General features: G+C 33.1%; 2 pseudogenes; one reads left to right on the top strand and one right to left on the bottom strand.

The window, feature by feature from the left end:
• Positions 1 to 1925: 1925 nt before the first annotated feature.
• Positions 1926 to 2905, bottom strand: LOC102892611 (annotated as a pseudogene).
• A 3248-nt stretch (positions 2906 to 6153) lies between these two features.
• On the top strand, positions 6154 to 6268 carry LOC112484454 (annotated as a pseudogene).
• Positions 6269 to 6565: the final 297 nt, after the last annotated feature.

The raw sequence follows: 6565 nt of genomic DNA, 5'->3' as shown, positions 1-6565 counted from the left end.
CTCATTTTTTAAAAATTATGTTGGTCTTTATTCTATGATATCTATTATGTTTATTATTTTGGAGGTCAATATAGAATTTTGAGAGATAATTTTCCAAGCATGACTGCTGAAAAATATGTCTGATTTTCTTCTTTTTAGAATTTACGTTCTAATACATAGAGTTTAATTTTATAATTTACTGTGTATTATGCATTCAATATTTCAGTAAATGATATCCCAAAATAATTATTTTTAACTATAAACATCATTATATGTGTTATAACTAGTATAATTATTTCACTAAGTACATCAACTTAGTTCCTTAGCAAACAAAAGTGAAAAACTCTTTATTGGGAAAAGTAATGAAAAGGACACTCAGTCTTTATTTCAACTCTATTGCTATATTGAATAGTGTCAATGATATGAATGTATTCCTATGCCATCACCTAAAAAATTGGAAAGTTATTTTTCATTCTGTCACTCACCTCATTCTTAACACTTCAAAAAAAAAATCCCAATATCCGTGATTAGCATTATTATAATATATAAGTATCTAATAGTAACTTGTCTAACGATTTTCAATAGTTTTCAGCCTTAATTTATGAGTTAAAATTTACTCAAAGAACTAAAATTAATTCAACATGTATTGATATTTTAGGAGAAGGAGACAAAAAAAGCATGGTGCTGTAGCCTTCAAGGAATTCACAAAAATATACACCAAATTGAGACAGCTAATTTGGATACAGGGAAAAATAGGCTGGAGTCTAAAATGGAGGGAACTGAGATCAAAGCCCAAGGAGACCATTTGAGAAATCTTTGTGCAGAATCATAAACTTATAGGCTATCAGGAGCTGATGATTTCGGCCAACATTCTCACTTGAAAGTTAATGAAATAAACAGAATGCTAAATAACTTGCTCATTATGCACAGCCAGTTTATTGATAAAGCTGGATAAAATTCCCAAGTGATCTTGATTGCCAGATCATTTAAGAAGGATTTTTAAAGACAGAAAGGTTTTTCTCAGGTAAAGTTAGAGAATGATTTTAGGTCTTAGAAAGATCAGGATAAAGCGGTGGATGTGGAAAAAGTAGAGGAAAATGAGGTGGAAAAAGTTTGAGCCTTATACAGCATATAGGATGCCGTGGTTAAAAGCCTAGAATGCATTGCCAGGTACTATAGACTGAACTGTGTCCTCCCCAGATTCATATAGTCCCAATATGACTGTATTTGAAGATATAAACTAAAAGAAATAATTAAAGTTAAATGAGGTCAAAAGGGTGGGGTCCAGATCCTATAGACTTAATCTCCTTACAAGGAAGAGACACCAGAGAGGTAAACTCATACTCTCCTCTCTCTCCCCTTAGCCCTCCCTCTCTCTGTTCCCTCCCTCTCCCTCTTTTCCTTCCCCTCTCTCCAGAAACCAAATTAACTGGCATATTGATCTTGGACTTTCAAGCCTCCAGAACTGTGAGAAATAAATTTCTGTAATTTAAATATCCAGTCCTTGGCATTTTATTGTAGCAACTGGAGCAGACTAAGACAACAGGTAGTTATGAGAAAGGGAGGATACAGTTTAAGATAGCATGAGACAGATGGGTGAGGACTTTGTATAACATGCAAAGCAGTTTGGATTTGATTTTTCTTTTTATAAAATCACTGCTGTAATAACTTTAATTTATCTTGCTTTTTACAGAATTCTATGAATAATTTTTAAAAAGCATTGCCTTACTCCACCATGTTTCTCTGACAATTGTTAAAGTGAGCAATGAGTATGTCGACAGCTTCAGTATCCGCACCTTGCAAGAATTTCAGACCAACCAGCCACACATCAGTGAGCTTGGCAGCTTTTCTATCTTGTATTTCATGCAATGGCATACCCACTCCGACGGTAAACCTATACAGCCAAATCTACACAACACACTGAAGAATCGGTGATGATTAGCAAATTAGCTAGCTTTGGTACAGAGCTGTCCTCGCTTGTCCATGACAACCTGGAAGGCAGTGTTGATACTGGCAACTGAGCATCGAGAATGACGTTTCATCTGGTAAATAGTCTGGTGTCCTTTCCCAGGATTGTGTAGGGTGATTGACATGTGTGACATATTTCTTGATATATTTTCTTAAAACATTTTCTTTTTCTGTTGAAATCTTCCTTTGATTACAAGTTGGTTATTAATAACTATAGAACCACTTGTACCCAACTCAGCCAATAAAAATAAAAAATATTTGGACTGATGATGTAACAGTTTATAGATATCTGTAAGATTGACAAAAAAGGTTTTTGTTGTTGTTCCTACTCAGGAGAACTGTGGCGGTTTCATGACAAATATCCTTTTCTTTCCAGCAACCATATCTGGATTCTTTTCCCTCATGACATTGAACTCTGGATTCAGCAGCTCCTCATAGATGTAGTCTCTTTCTGAGTCTGCCCAGCAGGGTCTGGTTTCTGAGTTTGAGATACCATCATATTTTTTGCTATCATCATTTCCAAAGATTCGTTTTTCTCTAGAATTTCATCTTCATCTGGGAACCTGACATTCTTCTTTTTCTTCTTTTTATTGCCAAGCATAATGTCATGGTCATCCTCTGGTTCAGCTGATTCTGAAACATCACTTTCAATGTTAGAATCCTTTACATCTTCGGCTTCTCCAATATCAAATATCTTTTTGTTTGTTTGTTTGTTTTTCTTCTTTTGTTTTGATTAAAAAAGTTTAAGTTATCTAGATCGTTAGAAGCATCTTTTTTCCTATTGTCCTCTTGATTGCTTTTAAATTTTTGTCCTCGGTTGCTTCTAGCTTCACTTCTCTTGTTTCTGAGGTTGGGTTTCTTTTGTCTGGGCATCCCCTTCCTCATCTAACATAAAAGGCTTCTTCTTCTTTTTCTTCTTGCTTATAGTAGGATCAAAAATCATTTCGTTCCGGGACATGGCTGTGGCTCAAGCGGGCTCAGCAAGGACCGGAAGTCGGTCCAGTCAGCCCCGGGCCCCAGTGGCAGCTCTGCTCCTGCCAAGACCTCTCCCAACCACCGCACTAGGTTCTTGCCTGGATTTTATTTTTTTAAGCATTAAAAGCCATAAGTGATTTTTAAGTAGATGAGTTAAAAAAAAAAAAAAGATTAGAAAGATGGAAGATGCTCAGTAACAGTGCGAATCTTCAAGGAGAACAAGCAGGACATTATTTTGTTCCCCAATAACGAGTTACTTAATAAGGGCTTGAACTAGGATTGAAGCAGTGAGGATGAGGGAAATGTGTTTATGAAGTGTTGGTTGGGAGAAATTCTCAGATTTCAGTTACCCTTAGACATAGACCCCAAAGGACAACATTAAACATGATTAGAATTATGGTTGTGATATCAACTAGATAGAGAAAATAAAGGTTGTAACTGGTTTTTCTTATTTTGCATTTTATTAAACTAAAGTAATTGAAATAAATTAAAACTGAAATGACAAAATGTATTTTATAATTTGTTTTAGAAGTTTTATTTGTTAAAAATAATTTAAAAGAATGATGTTATAGAAAAAAGGTAGCATAACTATTTGGGGAAACTTTAAAGATTATGGAATAAAGCCCAAGTTTATACAATATCGTGATTAAAGTTAAAAAAATAGGGCAAAATAAATATTTTCGTTACTAAAAGCAGGGAAAAAGGTGAGGGATGATTTATTGGCACATGGTAGATGAAAAAAAAACACACTATATGTATCTTGATTTGCATTAGAATATGTAATAAGTCCCAAATTGGCATATTTTCTTTGAAAGACCCTGGAAAATGCAGAAATACAGGTGGAAGAAAAAGGTCAATACTTCCCTATCAAAAGAATGTACATAAATATTTAAACATAGTGTGGAACCAGATGACATCTGACATCCATTTCTGCTCTAAAATTAACATTAAAATTCCATTACAGGTTTTTAGAACAATTAAAACTGGGACTAATATTTGATCATAAATAAAATACATATATAGAGAACTCAAAGTACACTTTTATTAGATGTAACTGTGCAGTTATTTTTATCCTTTGCTGAAATCCAAACATAGCAGAATATTGGGAGAGAGTTTACATGAATAAAATATTGGAATTGTTAATTACTGCAGGCAATAAATTTATTTAGAGCTATCTTAGAAAATAAGATCTGAACAAATGAGATAAAGAATGAATTTAATCAATTGCACTTCTCAGAATACTGAGCACAGAACAGAAATTTAAAATTTTATTTTTTTTACATAAGAAATCTAAACATATAAAAAACCAAAAACAACAACACAAAATTTCAACCATGTGTTTTACATTTACTTGTGCATCGTAAATAAAATCAAAGTTCTCTATTCAATATAGATTTCCTGGCACACTAATTTTTCTATTGTTTATAAAACTTAAAATCAATTAGATCTTATTTGGAAGCTTGCTACTCTACCTTATTTTCATATTTGATGCCCATGATGATTTAAGACAAAGAAAAAATTTAAGCTCAAATAACATCACAACTTGCAAATATTAATTTCAAAGAGCTGGTGTTCAAAAAAATAAATTTAAAAGCACTTATATAGAGAGAACAAAAGAGATAAAATGCAATATATGGAATTTTTATTTAATGTAGAGACACATTGTTGGAAAATTTTGGTGAATGAGATCCTTTTTCATATTTTATTTTATTTTAAAGTCAACTTTATTAAAGTTTATTTTCAAAGATAAGATTTATATCTTTTAATTGTGTAGCTTGATGAGTTTTGACAAATGTAGGTAGAGGTATAGTGACCACCACATTCAAAGTTAGAATAGTTTCATGACACCAAAATCCCCTCCCTGACCTCATTTCTGTATCAATAACTTTTCCCTTTGCAGAATGTCATGTATGTGGAATTATTCAATAAGTAGGCTTTTGTGTCTTTTTTATTTCATTCAGTATAATGCTTTTGAAATTGATCCAATTTTTTGCATGTATCAGTAGTTCATTGCTTTTTATTGCTGAATAGTATTTTCCTGTGTAGATATACCGTCATTTATTTATTCATTTACCAGTTGAAAGATATTCAGCATGTTTCCAGCTTTGGGTGATTATAAATAAGAATGCTAAAACATTCATTTATAGGTCATTGTGTAGATAAATGTTTCAATTTGTTAGGTAAGAGTGGGATTCCTGGGCCATGTAGTAGGTGTATGTTCACTATTATAACGAAGTGGTCATGCAATTTACATTCCTGAAAGCAATTTGTAAGAGCTCCAGTTGCTCCAAATCTTTTCAGCACTTAGTATTGTCAGATTTTAATTTTAGCCATTTGGATAGGTACAGAAAAGTACACAACTATAATTTTAATTTGTATTTACCTAATGACTAATTATGTTGAGTACTTTTTCATGTGATTAATTTGCAAACCATATTGACCATCAATATATATTCTTTAGTGAAATATCTATTCAAATATTTTACCCATTGGATTGTTTCTTTTCATACTCTTGAATTTTAAAAATTCTTTATGTATATTCAACACAGTTATTTTGCTAGATATGTGTTTGTAAAAGTTTTCTCCTATGTGTGATTTGTTTTTTCATTTCCCTTTCAATGTCTTTTATACTAGTCAGGGTTTTCCAGAGAACCAATAAGGCCATAAGATATATTGAAAGTGGGGAGGCAGAGGCAGAAATTTAAGGAATTGGACCACATGGTTGTGGGTATGAGGGCTGGTAAGTCTAAAAATTCATAGGGCAAGCCAACAGGCTGCAGATTCGAGAGATATCTGCACTCCCATGTTCATTGCAGCATTATTTACAATAGCAAAGTGGTAGAAACCTTCTAAATATCCATTGATTGATGAATAAATAAAGAAAATGTTGTATATACATGCACTAGAATATTGTTCACCCTTTGAAAAGAAGAAAATTCTGTCATATGCTTTAACATGGCTGAACCTTGAGGACTTTATGCTAAATGAAATAAGCCAGGCACAGAAGGAAACATAATGCATGATTTCACTCATATGAGATATCTAAAGTAGTCAAACTCATAGAAGCAGAAAGTAGAATAGTAGTTGTCAAGAGCTGGGGGAGAGGAATATGGGGAGTTGCTCTTCAATGGGTGTAAAGTTTCAGTTAAACAAAATTTAAAAAAATTCTAGAGATCTTCTGTACAATATTGTGCTTACAGTTTATTGTTCACTTAAAAATTTAAGAGGATAGTCTACGGCCATGCTACCTTAAGCCTGATCTCGTCTGGTCTTGGAAGCTAAGCAGGGTCAGGCCTGGTTAGTACTTGGATGGGAAACCACCTAGGAAGACCAGGTGCTATAGGCATAAAAAATAAAAAAAATAAGGGATTGTAAGCTGACAAGGTCCTTGCAATCTGTGAGGTCAACCAAGGGTTGCCTCTCCTAAAAATTAAAAAAAAAAAAAAAATTAGGAGGATAGAACTTATTTTATGCTTTATTTTGTTTTAACCATGATTTAAAAAAAGGAGTTGATATCGCAGCCTGTGTCTCAAGTCTGGAAACTCAAGAAGAATTTTATGTTGTGGTCTGAAGGCACAACTTCTTTGGGAAGCCTGTCTTTGCTCTTAAGACCTTTGACTGATTCTTAGAGGTTCACCCACAT

Source organism: Pteropus alecto, unplaced genomic scaffold (assembly GCF_000325575.1).
Source record: "Pteropus alecto unplaced genomic scaffold, ASM32557v1 scaffold75, whole genome shotgun sequence".
Classification (NCBI taxonomy): domain Eukaryota; kingdom Metazoa; phylum Chordata; class Mammalia; order Chiroptera; family Pteropodidae; genus Pteropus; species Pteropus alecto.
Note: the sequence above shows the minus strand (reverse complement) of the source record. Positions and strands in the feature narration are given on the sequence as shown.